We start from the raw sequence: 17,959 nt of genomic DNA, 5'->3' as shown, positions 1-17,959 counted from the left end.
GTTTTAGTTGTTGCTAAGTAATGCTTACCCCAATCAAGGACTTTTCAGTCTCATGCACTGCCAGTGAGGATCTGACCGGAGTGTGTCTAATCCTATTTGTGATAAGCATTCATTGTTTCAGATTAATAGTCAATTGTCACAATGTTGATTTATTTGCTCTCAGAGTTGTTGTGCTTGATCTCAGAGTATCAGCATGTCATACCTTACTTACAGAAAGTATTTGCTGGTTTAGTGTTTATCAGTTTTGGGGCCTAGGCTAAGGTTCTTTTTTCACTGTACTTTAAGGTAATGACTTGTAATACAATAGACTCATTGATCATAAAACTGATCTGGTATACATTCTCAGTGTGGTCATCACCTCTATATTTTGGGAGGCATGTTATGGGAATTAACGATTACACATCTTTTTTTTTCCTTCCCTCAGGGGGTCAACCTATGAAGGAGACATTCCCTCACACTCTCCACTCCCCCACCAGGCTATTTACAGTAGAAGTAGATTCTGGGAATGTTAAAGATCTTGAATATCCTTTCAATGCCCTTGCAAGCAGCCTGCTCCTTTTTCTGGGAAACAGCATGTTGCTGCATATGCTGCATGTGTTTTGCTTACGGCCATACCACCCTGAGAACATCTGATCTTGTCCAATCTCGGAAGCTAAGCAGGGTCCGGATCGGGTCTTGACTAAGGTTAAAACACTATTTAAGGATACCACCAAGAGATCTTCCCTGAGGCTGGACAGTCATGAGTGGCAGGGTGTGTGGGATAGTATGGGCAAGCACCTGGGCCAGTGGGCCCCTCCAGTGCTTTGGAACTTCACTCCTGAACAAGTGTGGAATCCGGAAAAATTAGCAGAACACTTAGACGAGGTGTGCTGTCATCCTGGCAATACCAGAGAGGGGCAACTCACTGCAACGTGCTGGGGCTTGGCCTATGCCAAGAACAGAGCCCTGTTCTGTAAGGAGCAGGAAAAGATGTCTCTGGATCTGATGGCAAAGCAACAGACAATGCAGCTACTCAAACCTCAAGCACAGTAGCTCCCCCAGCTCCAGCGACAAGCACTGCAGCTGCTCAAACCCTGACAACAGACACTGCAGCCACTCCAAACCCTGTGACAGACACTGCAGCCACTCCAACCCCAGTGAAAGAAACTGCAGCTGAACCAAAGGATCAATCCATGCCAGTACCAGTTGCCCCTATAAGCAAGAGGAAAAGCAAATGAACGGCATGAAAAACAACTCATGCAGTTGTGGAGAGATCGTACGAAACACTGCATGACCTGAAGAATGTAAGTGTATCTTTAAGAGCTTTAGCAAGAAGCAAACAAAAGCATAAATAGTGCCTTGACAGGTCTTGACCAGCCTTTCTCAGGAGTTCAAAGCACAGCTGTGTGTGGGTGTGAAACAGGAATAGTGATGGTCACTTTATGACTAATTTATGGAACACCAGAACAAGTCAGATCACCCCTTGTCCCGGAACACTGGGGCAGCGTTCGTATATTTAAGAAAGAGTGTTTGCTGTGTGCATAAACATCCTGTTTGGCTGCATAGTCAAGTTCCTGAAATGCAACTATAAAAGCAAGGCAGCGAGAGAAATAAAGGGATTTGATTTGGCTTGAGCATACGCTGAGTCCGTGTCTTTCAGCCTGCCACATGCAGTGAAGGAAGATGAAGACTCAGTGTGCGAACTAGAGGGGGCAAAATCTGAACGAGAGGAATTAGTACAGGAATCAGAGGAAGAAGTAACTTCTCGATCCCTGACCTTGACTGAGCTGCAGAATATGCGAAAGGATTTCAGCCATCTTCCAGGGGAGCACATTGTCACCTGGTTGCTCCAATGCTGGAACAATGGGGCCAACAGTCATGAACTGGAAGGTAGGGAAGCCAAGCAGCTGGGATCACTTGCTAGGGAAGGGGGAATTGACAAAGCGATTGCAAAAGAGAAATGAGCTCTCAGCCTCTGGAGGCAGCTCTTGGCAGCTGTGAAGGAAAGGTGTCCCTACAAGGACGATGTTATATGTTGCCCAATCAATTGTACCACGATGGAGAAAGGCCTCCAGTCCCTGAGGGAATCAGCTGTTCTAGAGATGATCTGTCATAGGCCGGATGCCAGGAACACATCCGTAGATCCAGATGAAGTCGAATGTACATGACCCATGTGGCAGAAATTTACATGGAGTGCACCATCATCATATGCCCACACATTGGCATCAATGACCTGGAGTGAGACAGCAGCACCAACAGTGGATGAAGTGAGTCGTCAGCTCTGGGAGTTTGAAGACAATCTCACCCCTTCCATCATTTCAGCTGTGGAAAAACTCCTGACCAGGAGTTCAAACAACTGAGAGAAGATCTATCCGATCTATCCAGCTGTGGGATAATTACTGAATATGATTTAGAAATTAAACTTATATTTAAAAATGTAGCATTGCTCACACATAAAGGAAAAACGGACTTTCAGGGTAAGATGCAGCTGCACGTGGTATGCCAGGAATTCACTCCACAGCGGTTCCCGTGACAACATTGCTTGACGGAGGATGGAGCAGAGTGGAGATTCTGCGGCCAAACTCTGTCCCAACACCAGCAGAGATGGGAACTAGGTGGTACTTAAAACTGATAAGCTGCATACTTGCTGCCCTGAGCCAACGGCCTGTCATCTTTTGACAAAATGCTGTCCTTTGTGTGAACTTTGCTTCATTATAATGCATTTTAATACGAAAACACACCTCCACCTCCAATGCTACCCGCCTCCAAAGTGGGACCACCCCTCTTTGAGCATGCTCTTTGAATTTTTTGTGGCATATACCTTTAAAAGCAAAGCGAGGAAAGTTTACACCAATAACAATAAAGGTATGTATGACTAGAGTCACTCAAGCTCCACCTTGAAAGTGAAAAATAGTATAAAAATGACCCAAAAAGTGGGGGGCTTTAGGGAAGACATCATCGTGGACGAGCCGAGGAAGACTCCATCAGCTGACTACTCTCGACTCCTGGGACCGGTCGACGGGCTGGACCTTTCTTCCCCCCCATAGGGATGCCTTTGGGTAAGACTTGCACTGTATCCAGTGCTTCCCCAGGAAAATTAGGAATCTCTATATAGAGTTACTTTTTACTTTTATGCTTTAAAGCCAGGCTGTATTATTCATAACTTTGTCGCGTGGTTGTATACCTTATTATTTGCACGTGCTTTTGCAGACAGTGTATTTATCACCGGCAATCCACAAGAACCTGTATCTGTTGCTTTAATAAACTGCACCGTTTAAGTAGCTAATCATAAATCTCTCATTGAACACGACCAGCTCCCTCAGTGTGGCCGTGCTAGTTCGTGAGCACGATTAGACTGAAGGTGCAGTGCACTATTAGTGCATCCGGAATTGTGATTATTCAATATATTGAATGTGACCGGACTGATAGTGGCAAATTGGGCATCACTCAGAATCTAAGCCTAGCTGCACCCAGCCCCTCTAATATCTGAGGACCAGCTGGAAAGCAAGGGGGTTTATTTTCTGCCAAATTATTTTACCCTTTCACACAACACCAGCTCCCCACATGTACTAAACCACGTCTCGGCTATTGACAGAAGGTGCCCTGTTGCCCGAGAGAGAAAATATAGGAGGTACGCGCCATGGGGCACCCTATGGTTTTACCTGCAGGATCACGAAGAAGACATGAGAAAGTGGGATGGAAAACCTACCTCAGTTCTGGAGCAATGGGTACGTAAATTGAAGAGGAAAACAATGGTCGAGGATGATCCTCCCAAGAAAGTTGCTGCTCTAGTCTCTGGTGAGCAGCTTCCCAGATGGAGTGGAAGAGCTGATTTTACTCTGACTCCTATGAATAGGAATTCTAATCCCTCTGTACAAGAAGTGGAGAATCTTATGGTTGCTATTAGAGGGGCCCTGTCTTCCAGCCAGCTAGACTGTTCTTATCTGTCTCAACCCATGGGATTTACATTCTTTCAATTCTCCTCCCCATCCCTCTGGGAGTGGGGAGGAAGAAAGGGGGGAGTGAGCGAGTGGCTGCGTGGTTCTGAGTTACCGGCTGGGCTCAAACACACAGCCTCTCCTCTATTACCCTCAATTGTGTCTTCCTCCAGACTGCCCTCAGCATCCTCCTCCATGCTGTCTGCCACTAGTCCATGGATGTTGTCCAGCATGAAGTCATCCTTGTAGCCTTCACTCACCAGCTGAATGATGTTTTTTTCATACAGGTTGTCCACCACTGACAGGTGGATCTTCCCTTCCACATGTTGGGCCAGGGTGGGTTTGAAAAGCACGTCAAACTCTGCTAATGCCCCATGATGCAGGACTAAGGCATCAGTCTGAGGCTTCCTCTCTGCATGGCAATGTAAATCAGAGACAAGTGATAGAGTTCTACAGGGGAAATAGCTCCATGGTGTACAAGAGGAATAAGAGGTTGAAACCCAGCTGCCTCTAAGCACAGGTTCTCCCACCAGTGGTTCCAGACCCTCCTGCTGTGTTCACAAGACTATGACACCACCATGGATATCACTGCTTAAGTGTCTTAACCTCAGGTTAATGCCCAACTCTCACTCAAATTGCATCCAGCCAGCTCCTGCCATATGTAAAGCTGAGTCAGAGTGGTTTTGGCATTTCTTGGCTGGCTGTGAGCTCAAGGGCTGCCCCTGTTCAGGCTGGTAACCTCTCACATGCAGCAAAGACCTCAGAGGGTCCATTGACGTGGTGATAGTCCCCCACAACTCAACCCACCATGTCCAGAACAGAAAAACTTCCTACAACTTGCTAGGAGGAAACCCTGCAAAAGAGTCCACATGAAAAACTAGGAGTACAGAGAGCCCCAGGAAAGACACTAAGCCTAACTCCTAGCCAAGCCAAGAGCAGGGCACACATTTTCCTGGTGTGGATGACCACACTTCATGGTTAATGAATTTACCTTTTCCAGGAGAGCCCTCCTCCATGCCTGCAGCTCAGTAGATGCACTGTGTGCTGGGCCTGGCTTTCAAGAAGAAAGCTCCCTCTTCATCCAACAGGTCAATCAACTAAGAAAAGGGAACACTGAGCAGGACCATACTGGTGTGGGTACAGGATGGCATGTGGATGGACACCGCACTGCTGCTGGTCCAGCATGGGGAGCCCAGCAGCCTCCCCCTTCACACACAGCTCTTAGAACGGAGTTAAAGTAAAATCAGACAGGAAGGAAAAAAACCCCAGTGTTCAGAGGCTTTGGGATGTGATTGAATTAGAACCAAACAGGACAGAAAGTACTAAAAGTGATGAGCAGAGTGTAATTGCATTAAACTGTAACTAAGTTAATTAAAATGTATTAAACCAGGATCAAATACAATCTCATGTAACCAGGACATCTCACATGCCCACGTGAGAACCAAAATGTGAGAAGAGACATGGGGGAAAATACCCCACCAACTTTCTGGTGTTATGTTTAACTGAACAGGACAGACGGATCAGAACATCACATTCCCAAGAGAAACTCCCTTCCTGGAAAATAGACATCAGCCATTTGCTGAAAAAGAATTCCTGAGACACATTCCCAGGTCTACCATGTTTCCTGGACCTTTCCTCCATGGGACAAGTGCTTGTTTCCAGAGCAGAGCATGCCCTGGGCAGGTCCTCACCTGGACAGGTAGGACTCCATCCTTACGAAAGACCAGAGGGAGTTTTCCTGAGTCACCCAGCAACAGCTTCTTGAAGAGCAGCAGGGGGTTCCCGCTCTTCTTGGGAAGGGCCGGGTGCAGGACCGCCACCCGAAGAAGATCCCACTGATCTGGAAGGTCAGGCTTTGTACTTTCATTGCTTCAAGGCTGCAGGAGAGGCAGAGGAGGAATCGCCACAGGGGACACTGACCCAGTTCCTCCTTGACAAGCTGTGAAGCAAGGGCCATTCACTGTGTTTGCTCTGGCTGGGGCTCCTGTACCCCATGACACAGCTACCCCTCACCCCTCTCTTCCTCATCCCATCAGGGCCATTCCCAGGAGGAATCAGAATAGTTAGGGTTGGAAAGGACCTTAAGATCATCTAGTTCCAACCCCCCTGCCATGGGCAGGGACACCTCACACTAAACCATGTCACCCAAGACTCCATCCAACCTGGCCTTGAACACTGCCGGGGCTGGAGCATTCACAACTCCAGGGAAGAACTTCTTCCATATATCTAACCTAAACTTCCTCTGTTTCAGTTTGAACCCATTACCCCTTGTCCTATCACTACAGTCCCTAAGGAAGAGTCCCTCCCCAGCATCCTTATAGGCCCCCTTCAGATACTGGAAGGCTGCTATGAGGTCTCCACGCAGCCTTCTCTTCTCCAGGCTGAACAGCCCCAACTCTCTCAGCCTGTCTTCATACGGGAGGTGCTCCAGCCCCCTTATCATCCTCGTGGCTCTCCTCTGGACTTGCTCCAACAGCTCCATGTCCTTCTTCTGTTGAGGACACCAGAACCGCACACAGTAATCCAAGTGGGGTCTCACGAGAGCAGAGTAGAGGGGCAGGATCACCTCCTTCAACCTGCTGGTCACGCTTCTTTTGATGCAGCCCAGGATACGGTTGGCTTTCTGGGCTGCAAGTACACAGTGAAGCCGGCGCATGTTCAGTTTCTCATCAACCAACACCCCCAAGTCCTTCTCTGCAGGGCTGCTCTGAATCACTTCTCCACCCAACCTGTACCTTTGCCTGAGATTGCCCTGACCCAGGTGTAGGACCTTGCACTTGGCTTGGTTAAACTTCATAAGGTTGGCATTGGCCCACCTCTCAAGCGTGTCAAGGTCCCTCTGGATGGCATCCCTTCCCTCCAGCATATCAACCGAACCACATAACTTAGTGTTGTCAGCAAACTTGCTGAGGGTGCACTCAATCCCACTGTCCATGTCACTGACAAAGATATTGAAGAAGATCGGTCCCAACACCGATCCCTGAGGGACACCACTTGTTACTGGTCTCCAGTTGGACGTTGAGCCATTGACCACAACTCTTTGTGTGTGGCCATCCAGCCAATTCTTTATCCACCAAATCTCTTCTGAAGTCAGAGCCTTCAGCATATCAGTTAAAACTCATTTCACTTCATGGAATCATGCAGCCCAGCAGGCAAATAATGACACGGATGAGAGGTGGCAAACGCACTGGCTGTGGTGGTATGAGACATATGCAAAAGCACAAGCAGGGCATGAAACCAGTATGGAAACAAGAAGGGAAAATAAATAACACCAGCAGTACAGATCATTTGCAAGGACACTAAAAAAGGAATTGCTTATTAGGGCAGAAAGCTGACTTATCTTGTCCCAGTTCAGCAACCAAAGGGTTGAGGAAGAGTAGGTCAGAGCCCTGGCACACAGGTCCCAGGACAGAGGAACTGGGCTCCTCTTTTATAAGGGCTCCAATTGCTCCTTTAGCATAAAATACTTCATATACCCCAGGTAACCCCATAGGATCATCTCATTGTAACACCAACAACATGGCACAGAAACCCCTCCATCTAATCCTTTGTGCTTGGAAAGCCCCAGCTCAACTCTTGCACATCTCCATTTCTGATTCAATCCCTTCCAGTTGGCTACTTCATGTTGCACTGTCTTCACAGTCCCTCACAAAAGCCAAACTATGACCCTTGTTTTTCTGCTCTGCTCTATCTAGTAGTTACTGCCTCCTTTATTATCCAAGGCTAAGTACTCTACCCAAGGCTACTGAAAGCCTCAGGGTTAACAAGAGGTCTATGTCCTCCCAGAGGAGAGGCAGCTATCAGAAAGGTTCCCCCCCCAGGTGACTCACCTTGCCTGGCCATCAAGGGAAGCCTCAAAAGTGCACTGGTAGTTCTGCATCAACTGTAGAGTGAAGGTCACTGTGGCAAAGGCTGGGGACGTGCATCTGAACAGGATCCACCTCGAAGATGTCACCACAGCAGCTGTTAAGCTTGGAGAGCACCACAGAACGGTGTTAGGAGGAATTATCCTTCAAGGTGATGCAGTTGTATTCATACATGCATCACTGGAACAGCCCCGGGCAGCAAGTCTTCCTCCTTCCTCCCTTGGATGGGCTCCTTCCTCTCAGGAGTGACTCCAAAGTGGTGCTGACCTTGCACCGGGAGCTGCCATAAAGCCCAGGAGTGCACAAGCTTTCTTGGAGCACCAGGCAGCCACCCCAGCACAGATGGGAGGTGGGACTGCATAGAAAACCCTGTAAATAGCCTCGAATTGGCCTTTAAAGAGAGGGAAAAGACCAGGGAGCCAGAGGAAAGGGTCTGCTTTGAGCCCTGGCACATCAGCCCAGTAAAAGCCCTCATCCGAGCGTGCTTCCAAGAGATGTTCAGAAGGGTTCAGGTCTCCCACCAAAGACCCAGAGGGGTGAGCCAAAACCTTGCTTGAGACAGGCTGAATTCAACCCAACTGTCAGCCCAGCGTTGCTGCTCTCCCATTGTCTGACCTGCACTGAGCTGGACTAGTCCGGGCAGGAGGAAGCAATGAATGTGGATCAGGAGGTTGTCCCCCAGCCTTTACAGAGCAACAGCCACCTTGGCCTCTTGTCCTTACCTTGCTGGGGATGAGTTTGAGGTACAGGACCACATCACAGGGGACTTTGCCCACGTTGTGGATCTTGAAGCAAGCTGTGGCCCGCTTGTTCTCATCTGTGATGAAGATGCCCTTGTCTTGCACTGTCTGTAGGATGTGGAAGAGGTTGTTGCTGCTGCAGATTCAATATTCCTCAAAGATGGACTCAATGTCATCAACCACAAATGCTGCAAGCAGGTCAGAGGGAAGGCTGAGGATGGAGAAGCCGTCCTGCCAAATTTACCTGGACCCTGTTGGCCTCTCAGGTTTGATGAGCCCCTTCTGCCCAGGTCACTGCAAAACCCAACCTTGGGTGGGGAAGCTGGCTGTGAGGATGGAGCTCAGTCACCCTCAATCTTAAAGACTACCGATTTAATTTTCTTCTACACATCCCTCCCAGCCTCTCCCCACTGGCAGACTTGAAGAGGACTGGAACCTCTGAGGAGTTTCAGATGGGACTTAAGGGTCAGGGTGCCTTTCTCTCCAAGCAGTAAGTTTAGATGATGATCAGCAGCAGGTCTGGCCATGGGAACATGTGGACACGGTGTACCTGGGAGGCAAGACTCAGCCATCAGGATATAGGGGATGCCACAGGGATTGTCCCTGGGGTCTCTGTCGCTGACATCGATAGACAGGAGCTCCTTGCATGTCCCCAGGGGCTCTGTGCAGCACTCCACAGAGATCACCTGCTGGCCCCCAGGAGGGATGGTGCCAAAGCCTGGGGTAAGCAATCCAGGAGGTTCCTTGATTGTGTGGAAGACAACTTCCTCTTGCAAGTAATAGAGGAGCCGACAAGGAGAGGTGCCATGCTTGACCTCGTGCTTACCAACAGGGAGGGACTGGTTGGAAATGTGATGATCCAGGGAAGCCTTGGCTGTAGTGATCACGAGATGGTTGAGTTTGAGATCCTCAGGACAGTGAGAAGAGCATGCAGCAAGCTCACTGCCCTGGACCTCAAGAAAGCAGACTTTGGCCTGTTCAGGAACCTGCTTAGTAAGGTTCCATGGGATATAGTCCTAGAAGGCAGGGGGGCCCAAGACTGCTGGTTGATATTCAAGGATCACCTGCTACATGCTCAGGAGTGTTGCGTCACAACTAGAAGGAAGTATGGCAGGAGGGCCAGGAGACCTCCATGGATGGATAAGGAGCTGCTGAGGAAACTTAGAGGGAAAAAAGAAGCTCATAGAAGGTGGAAGCGAGGACAGGAGGCCTGGGAAGAATATAGGAACATTGTCTGGGAACCTAGGGACCAGGTCAGGAAAGCTAAGGCCCAGCTAGAATTAAATCTGGCAAGGGATGTGAAAGATAACAGGAAAGGCTTCTATAGGTACATAGCAAATAAAAGACAGACTAGGGACAATGTGGGCCCTCTCTGGAAGCTATTGAGAGAGCTGGCTACCCTGGATTTGGAGAAGGCTGAGGTTCTTAATGACTTCTTTGCCTCAGTCTTCACGGGCAAATGCTCTGACCACCCCACCCAAGTCTTGGAAGGCAGATGCAGGGACTGGGAGAATGAAGACCTTAGGCCCACTGTAGGAGAGGATCAGGTTCGAGACCATCTTAAGAACCTGAATGTGCACAAGTCCATGGGACCTGATGAAATCCATCCGCGGGTCCTGAAGGAGCTGGCAAATGAAGTTGCTAAGCCACTGTCCACCATATTTGAAAAATCCTGGCAGTCAGGTGAAGTTCCTGATGACTGGAAGAAGGGTAATATAACCCCCATTTTCAAGAAGGGGAAGGTGGAAGACCCGGGAAACTACAGACCAGTCAGTCTCACCTCTGTGCCTGGCAAAATCTTGGAACAGTTTCTCCTGGAAAACATGCTAAGGCACATGAAAAACAACGAGGTGGTTGGTGACAGCCAACATGGCTTCACTAAGGGGAAATCCTGCCTGACCAATTTGGTGGCCTTCTATGATGGGGCTACGGAACTGATGGACAGGGGCAGAGCAGTTGATGTTGTCTACCTGGACTTGTGCAAAGCGTTCGACACTGTCCCGCACGACATCCTTGTCTCTAAATTGGAGAGATATCAAGTTGATAGATGGACCACTCGGTGGATAAAGAACTGGCTCGATGGCCGCATGCAAAGAGTTGTGGTAAATGGCTTGATGTCCAGTTGGAAACCTGTAACGAGTGGTGTCCCTCAGGGATCAGTGTTGGGACCAGTCCTGTTCAACATCTTTGTCGGCAACATGGACAGTGGAATTGAGTGCGCCCGCAGCAAGTTTGCTGATGACACCAAGCTGTGTGGTTTGATTGATACGCTGGAGGGAAGAGATGCCATCCAGAGGGACCTTGACACGCTTGTGAGGTGGGCTGATGCCAACCTTATGAAGTTTAACCAAGCCAAGTGTAAGGTCCTACACTTGGGGTTCAAACAGGGACATTCTGCATCTGTGGCATTCACAGACCTGCTCTGGCCAGCAGCCACCAAACACAGGACCCACTCCCCTCTCCTGACCCCACAACTCCAGGTTGCCAGAGCACGGGACTGTCTGTGGGACTGAGTAGCTCCTGCCTCTGCTCAGGGCTGGGAGAGGTCCCTCCATCCCACGGCCCATGTCCCATCCTGTGGTGACGAGCCCCAGCCTGGGCACAGCAGCATCCTCCTAGCCCCTGCAGCAGCACGTGTTGGGGAGCAGGAGCATCCACCTGCAGCAAGGGGCTTGCGTCATTCCACGGCTTGTTCTGCTTGGCTGAGGAGGTTGTTCTGCTCATGCTTGTGCTTTCCTGGGAGTTGGCAGGTTTCATTTGCTGGTCACTGAGAGGAGAAAGCAGAAACATCCACCATGCTGAGCTCCCCCTGCCTTTCCCTGAGGCTGAAGCTGCCCTTCCTCCCCGTGCAGGAAAGCTTCCTGCTCCTGGTGGCTCCCGGAGGGCTGCCTGCAGCATCCAGTGCTGTAGCTTATGGGTAGAGCAGCTCTATCACCAGCTTCATCCTACACATAGGGCACTGAAGCATTTTTCTGCTCCCTGTTTACCAGCCAGTGACACTGAAGGACAATAAACCAGATGTCCTGGCTGCTGTCACACCCCAGCCGTGCCATGGTGCCTCCTTGGGCAGGAAGGGGGTGCAGGTCTGCTCTCACCTCCTCCCTGGCAATAGAGGGGCATCCTGGGCTGCTCACTGGATGAGAAAGCTAAAACCGAGGATGCCTTTGTTCTGCAGCACAAAGCTGCAAGTTCTCCTGGTGCCACTGACCATGGCAACGAAGCTGATGAGCGAGGCAGGGTGGATGCTGTACTGGCTGAACGTAGCCCTTGCTGATACCCTCACTGGGATGATGGCGATGGTCTCGCCTCCTCCACATGTGCCAGGCTCAATCACCTGCAGTCAAAGGAGGGCTTGGTAAATACAGCAAAGAGGCAGGCTTTATCTCCATCCCCTGACCCTATCCCAGGTCCCCATCAGCTCACCCTCCCTGTTTAAATGCCTCCTCCAGAGCCAGAGTTTCAGCTCTGCTCAGGAAGCATCACCAATGGTTTCTGAAAGACCTTGTTGTACATGTATGAGAGAGGATTCCCCAGCTAAAGCCCTCCTTTAAGAAGACACATGTCCTGCTCCCACTCCCCAGCCACAGTGTGCTACCACTGCCTGGCCCAAGCAGCTCACCTGGCACTGCAGGATGGGTTTGTCCTCAATGGACATTTCCATCTTGGGGTGGAAGAGCAGCTGGACCTGCACAGGGTGCTTGGAGGCAGGCAGCAGGCCCTGCTGTGGCTGGACAGTGAACTGAGATGCCAAGTTGGGGATGTTGGTATCTGCAGCTTCCAGCTTTAAAGTGGGGATAAAGGGAAGGATTGAAACCTCTGCAGTTAAAAGTACAGGGGCCACCAGCACAGCCAGGGCTGTGTGTAGGAGTGGAAAGAAACCAAAAGGGAAAGAGTCCAACTCTGTTGGGGAATCCCAGATCCTGACACAGTGTAGACAAGCACCAGTGTATCAAGCTGATCCCAACATGGAATTTTTTCATTCCCTCCTTTGAAGAGTCTCATTAAGAGAAACGAGCCAACCCACAAAGGAAGGCAACGACTCTCTGCAGTGAGGGGCTGAAATGTCAGGGTCTCCTTCTGGTTCCTGCTGAGCTGTGAAGAACTGCTGGTGTGGGGCTGGATTCTCTATTCGAATGTTTGAGAGCAGAGAGCCCAGGTTTTGTATTTACCAGACCATGAGGTAACCCAGCATGGGAACAGGTTGTAGCCATGGGCAGAAGGAGAACACAGGCCTGGGCAGATGGTGGCACTGCATTCACAGACCAGACAGCTGGACTCACCTGTAGGATATCTCGTACTTCCCTTTGTTCTTCAGCTTCAGCACTTGGTTCACCTCATCCAGGACCTTCAGGATTCCAAAATCTACTCCGTCATCTTCACCTGCAGGAAACCCGCAGAGCCAAGTAAGAAATGGGGACTATCTGTGAGCTGCTGCAGACTACACCAAGTGACAAGAGACATGTTTGGAGTTCTCAGGTGGCACAAAACCCTTCTCAGCAAGTTTCCGTTCTTGGAAGTTCTCTCTAGCTACTTTGCTGCCCTTTCTCTTCTCCTCAGAGAAGATCTGAAGGGTTTAGCAGCTAAAGAGCTCAGTTTCCACCTCCTTGCCTCCAAGCACAGATCCAACAACTCTATGTGCTGCGCTGAGCCTTCAGGAGCTGCCAGCTGCGTGTTCACACCACTGCTGTTTCAAAGCCCCCCACATCAATCTTGCACATGAAATTCACACCTCAAAGCTCAGAGTGAGAGCCTCGAGGTATCTGTACCCTGGCAGTTCTTTACTCCACGCAGCTGCAGGAGATGTGCTTTACGTACCCATGTCACGCTTGGTGTCATCCCACCATGTGCCCAGTGCTTTGGTTGCCACCTGCCCAGGTAATGCAATGACCCAACTACTTTGGTTTGGGGGCATCACTGACCTTTAGAAACACCGATGTTCAGAGCAACATCATAGGCCTCTGCATGGATGTGGATAATTTCAGTGTGAACAACCCCCAGGATGTTTTCTGCATCTGAAACCTGAGGCAGCAAGAAACAAACACTGCTCAGTGTTGGTAGACAACATATGAGACTTTGTCTCTGATGGTGGCTTCCACTGTGGCCTCTCTTGCTTGAAAAGCATTTGTGGATTCCCAGGCTTTCCAAACCTGTTCACCTCCTGGGCTGACCCAGCAGGATTTTGGTGAAGTAACAAACCTTGTCAGCCCAACTCTGCTCTCCTACAGCAGGAAATGCTGCTGCTAAAGCACCCTGGAGATGCAGTGATGTAAATACCACCATGACAAGTGTAAGGCATCCCAGAACAGGTGCCATTGACAACCAACCCTCTCCTCTTCACCCAGCATCCTCACTGAAATGCAGTCCCTAAACCATGTGGAACAACATCTGAAGGCAAGAGTTTGCTGATCTATGTTAAGAAGCCCAGACAGACTCCAGGATGGGTTCAGGGAGCACGCTAAAGTCTGGACAACCAAGCAGCAGCATTCAACCATGCACAGCAGCAAGGCGGTTGTAGTAAGGGCTCAGGACATAGCTCCTGGTCATCTGGGGTGATGTGGATGCACTGTGTGTTCTGGCAGACCCAGTTTGAGGCAGCAGAAGCTGGGGTCATGGCACCCTTGTGTCCATCAGGTGCATCTCTTCCCAACTCAACAGCACAATTGCCCCATGAAGCTCAGCTACAAGAGCACCCTGGTAGTCACTCAGTGTCCAAAACTGCTGCTAAGGGACTGGGCCCCAGCAATGCAGGTAGAAAGGAATGTCATGAAGGCTCATCCTTCTGCACTCTTTGCAGGGTACCCTTCAAGCACAGTCTCCATCCCTAAGAGCACAGGGCTGAAACTTCCACCCTGCTCTGCAAGGAGGCCACAGTCCCCCTCACCTTTAGTTGGAGCCTGTTCTTAATGCTGAGAGCCTGTGTGAGCTTGAAATACATGTGGACACCAAACTCCGTGTGGGGACCAACGATGTCATGGTTTGAGCCCAGCCGGTAACTCAGAACCACAAAGCCGCTTGCTCACTCCCCCCCTTCCTCCCCCCGCTCCCGGAGGGATGGGGAGGAGAATCGGAAGAATGTAACTCCCACGGGTTGAGATAAGAGCAGTCCCGCAACTAAGGTATAATACAAAACCACTACTGCTACCACCAATGATAATAAAGATTAGTGAAATAACAAGGGGAGAGGATACAATTGCTCACCACCTGCCGACCGATACCGAGCCCAACCCGAGCAGTGATCTGGGCCTTCCGGGTAACTCCCCCCGGTTTATATACTGGGCATGATGTGCTGTGGTATGGAATACCCCTTTGGCTAGTTTGGGTCAGGTGTCCTGTCTCTGCTTCCGCCCGGCTTCCCCTCCTCCCTGGCAAAGCATGAGACTGAGAAAGTCCTTGGTTGGAATAAACATTACTTAGCAACAACTAAAAACATCAGTGTTATCAGCGTTGTTCCCAGGCTGAAAGTTAAAAAACACAGCACTGCACCAGCTACTAAGGAGGAGAAAAATGACTGCTATAGTTGAACCCAGGACAGTATCCACCCCTTATTCCATACCATTCACGTCATGCTCAGATCCCACATCTCTCAACACACCATCACCCCTGTCCCATATATACACATATATATACACCCACACCCACACACAGAGAAAGATATCATTCCCTAGTCCATGGACCAATCCCTGTAAAATTGCTGAATTCATCCAGTCCATGATGTCAGGCTCCATCTCTTGTAATAGTCTTTCAGGGCAGGAGGGACAGTATGTAGTGTTGGGTTGTTGCCTGCTGATGATACCGCCAAACTTGTCTGGTCACTGCTGAGCTCGTCTGGTTTCCTCAAAATTCATTCTTTGTTGAGGTGATGATCGGAGGGAAGTCAGGGTCAATTGCTGGTGAACTGAAGATATCTAGCTGGTGGGCTATAAAAGTGTTATAGACCAGGCAACAGCATACAGTTGAGTTCATTGGCTGTTTTCCCCCAAAATCAAATCCCCTTGAGGTACACATCGGACTTCCCCATCTTCCCGCATTACCCACCAAGTATATCCAGGTCCCTGAGCAAAAGCAACCCCACGAGTGGGTTTGCCTTTACCTGAAGCAGGAATAACCCAGACTGTCTTCCCCAACAAATTCTTTATGTGCACCACAGGAACTTTATCCCCCTCTACAGTACATAGAAGTTCTGATTGGGCTGGGCCAGCCCTGTTGGCAGATCCCCTACTGTTGACCAACCAGGTGGCTTTTGGTAAATGTGTATCCCAGTGTTTGAAAGTCCCACCACCCATTGTTCTCAGGGTAGTTTTTAACAGCCCATTGTACCGTTCGATTTTCCCAGAGGCTGGTGCATGACAGGGGATGTGATATACCCACTCAATGCCATGCTCGTTGGCCCAAGTGTCGATGAGGTTGTTCCAGAAATGAGTCCCATTGTCTGACTCAATTCTCTCTGGGGCGCCGTGTCGCCACAAGACTTGTTTCTCAAGGCCCAGGATAGTGTTCCGGGCAGTGGCGTGGGACACAGCGTATGTTTCCAGCCAGCCGGTGGTTGCTTCCACCATGGTAAGCACATAGCGCTTGCCTTGGCGGGTCGGTGGGAGTGTGATATAGTCAATCTGCCAGGCCTCCCCATACTTGTACTTCAGCCATCGTCCTCCATACCAGAGAGGCTTTAACCGCTTGGATTGCTTAATTGCAGCACATGTTTCACATTCGTGAATAACCTGGGCAATAGTATCCATCGTTAAGTCCACCCCTCGATCACGAGCCCATCTATATGTTGCATCTCTGCCTTGATGGCCTGAGGTGTCATTGGCCCAACGGGCTAAAAATAATTCACCCTTATGTTGCCCATATAAGTCCATCTGAGCCACTTTAATCTTAGCAGCTTTATCCACTTGCTGGTTATTCTGGTGTTCCTCAGTGGCCCGACTCTTGGGTACATGAGCATCTACGTGGCGTACCTTCACCACCAGGTTCTGCACCCGACCAGCGATATCTTGCCACAATGCAGCAGCCCAGATGGGTTTACTTCTGCGTTGCCAGTTGCTCTGCTTCCATTGCTGCAACCACCCCCACAGGGCATTTGCCACCATCCATGAGTCAGTATAGAGATAAAGTACTGGCCATTTTTCTCGTTCAGCAATGTCCAAGGCCAGCTGGATGGCTTTCACCTCTGCAAACTGACTCAATTCACCCTCTCCTTCAGCAGTTTCTGCAACTCGTCACAGGGGACTCCACACAGCTGCCTTCCATCTCTGATGCTTTCCCACAATACAGCAGGACCCATCAGTAAACAAGGCATATTCCTTTTCAGTCTCTGACAGTTCATTCTATGGTGGGGCCTCTTCAGCACGCGTCACCTCCTCTTCTGGTGACATCCCAAAATCTTTGCCCTCTGGCCAGTCCATGATGACTTCTAGAATTCCCGGACGACTGGGATTTCCTATTCGAGCTCGTTGTGTGATTAGTGCGGCCCACTTACTCCATGTAGCATCCATTGCATGATGTGTGGAGTAGACCCTGCCTTTGAACATCCAGCCCAGCACAGGCAACCGGGGTGCCAGGAGGAGCTGCGCTTCAGTTCCAATCACTTCTGAGGCAGCTCGAACCCCTTCATAGGCTGCCAGTATCTCTTTTTCAGTGGGAGTATAGCTGGCCTCGGATCCTTTATATCCCTGACTCCAAAAGCCGAGGGGTCGACCTCGAGTCTCCCCTGGAGCTTTCTGCCAGAGGCTCCAGGTAGGACCATTCTCCCCAGCTGTGGTATAGAGCACATTTTTCACATCTGGCCCGGCCCGGACTGGTCCAAGGGCTACTGCATGAACTATTTCTCGTTTAATTTGTTCAAAGGCTTGTTGTTGCTCAGGGCCCCATTTGAAATCATTCTTCTTCCGGGTCACGTGGTAGAGAGGGCTTACAATCAGACTGTAATTTGGGATGTGCATTCTCCAGAACCCCACAACACCTAAGAAAGCTTGTGTTTCTTTCTTGTTAGTTGGTGGAGACATTGCTGTTATCTTGTTGATCACGTCTGTGGGGATCTGGCGACGTCCATCTTGCCATTTTATTCCCAAAAATTGAATCTCCTGTGCAGGTCCCTTGACCTTATTCCGTTTTATGGCAAAACCGGCCTTCAGCAGGATTTGGATTATTTTCCTCCCTTTCTCAAAAACTTCTTCCGCTGTATCACCCCACACGATGATGTCATCAATATATTGCAGGTGTTCTGGAGCTTGCCCCTGTTCCAGTGCAGTCTGGATCTATCCATGGCAGATGGTAGGGCTGTGTTTCCACCCCTGGGGCAGTCGGTTCCAAGTGTACTGGACGCCCCTCCAAGTGAAAGCAAACTGTGGCCTGCATTCTGCTGCCAAAGGGATTGAGAAAAATGCATTGGCAATATCAATTGTGGCATCCCACTTGGCTGCTTTTGACTCCAGTT

General features: G+C 49.9%; 1 pseudogene; it reads right to left on the bottom strand.

Moving 5' to 3' along the window:
* The window catches only part of LOC115619006, an 82,385-nt pseudogene that overhangs the window by 49,068 nt on the left and 15,358 nt on the right, over positions 1-17,959 (bottom strand).

The sequence above is a fragment of the Strigops habroptila genome, chromosome W (genome assembly GCF_004027225.2).
Source record: "Strigops habroptila isolate Jane chromosome W, bStrHab1.2.pri, whole genome shotgun sequence".
NCBI classification, from domain to species: domain Eukaryota; kingdom Metazoa; phylum Chordata; class Aves; order Psittaciformes; family Psittacidae; genus Strigops; species Strigops habroptila.
Note: the sequence above shows the minus strand (reverse complement) of the source record. Positions and strands in the feature narration are given on the sequence as shown.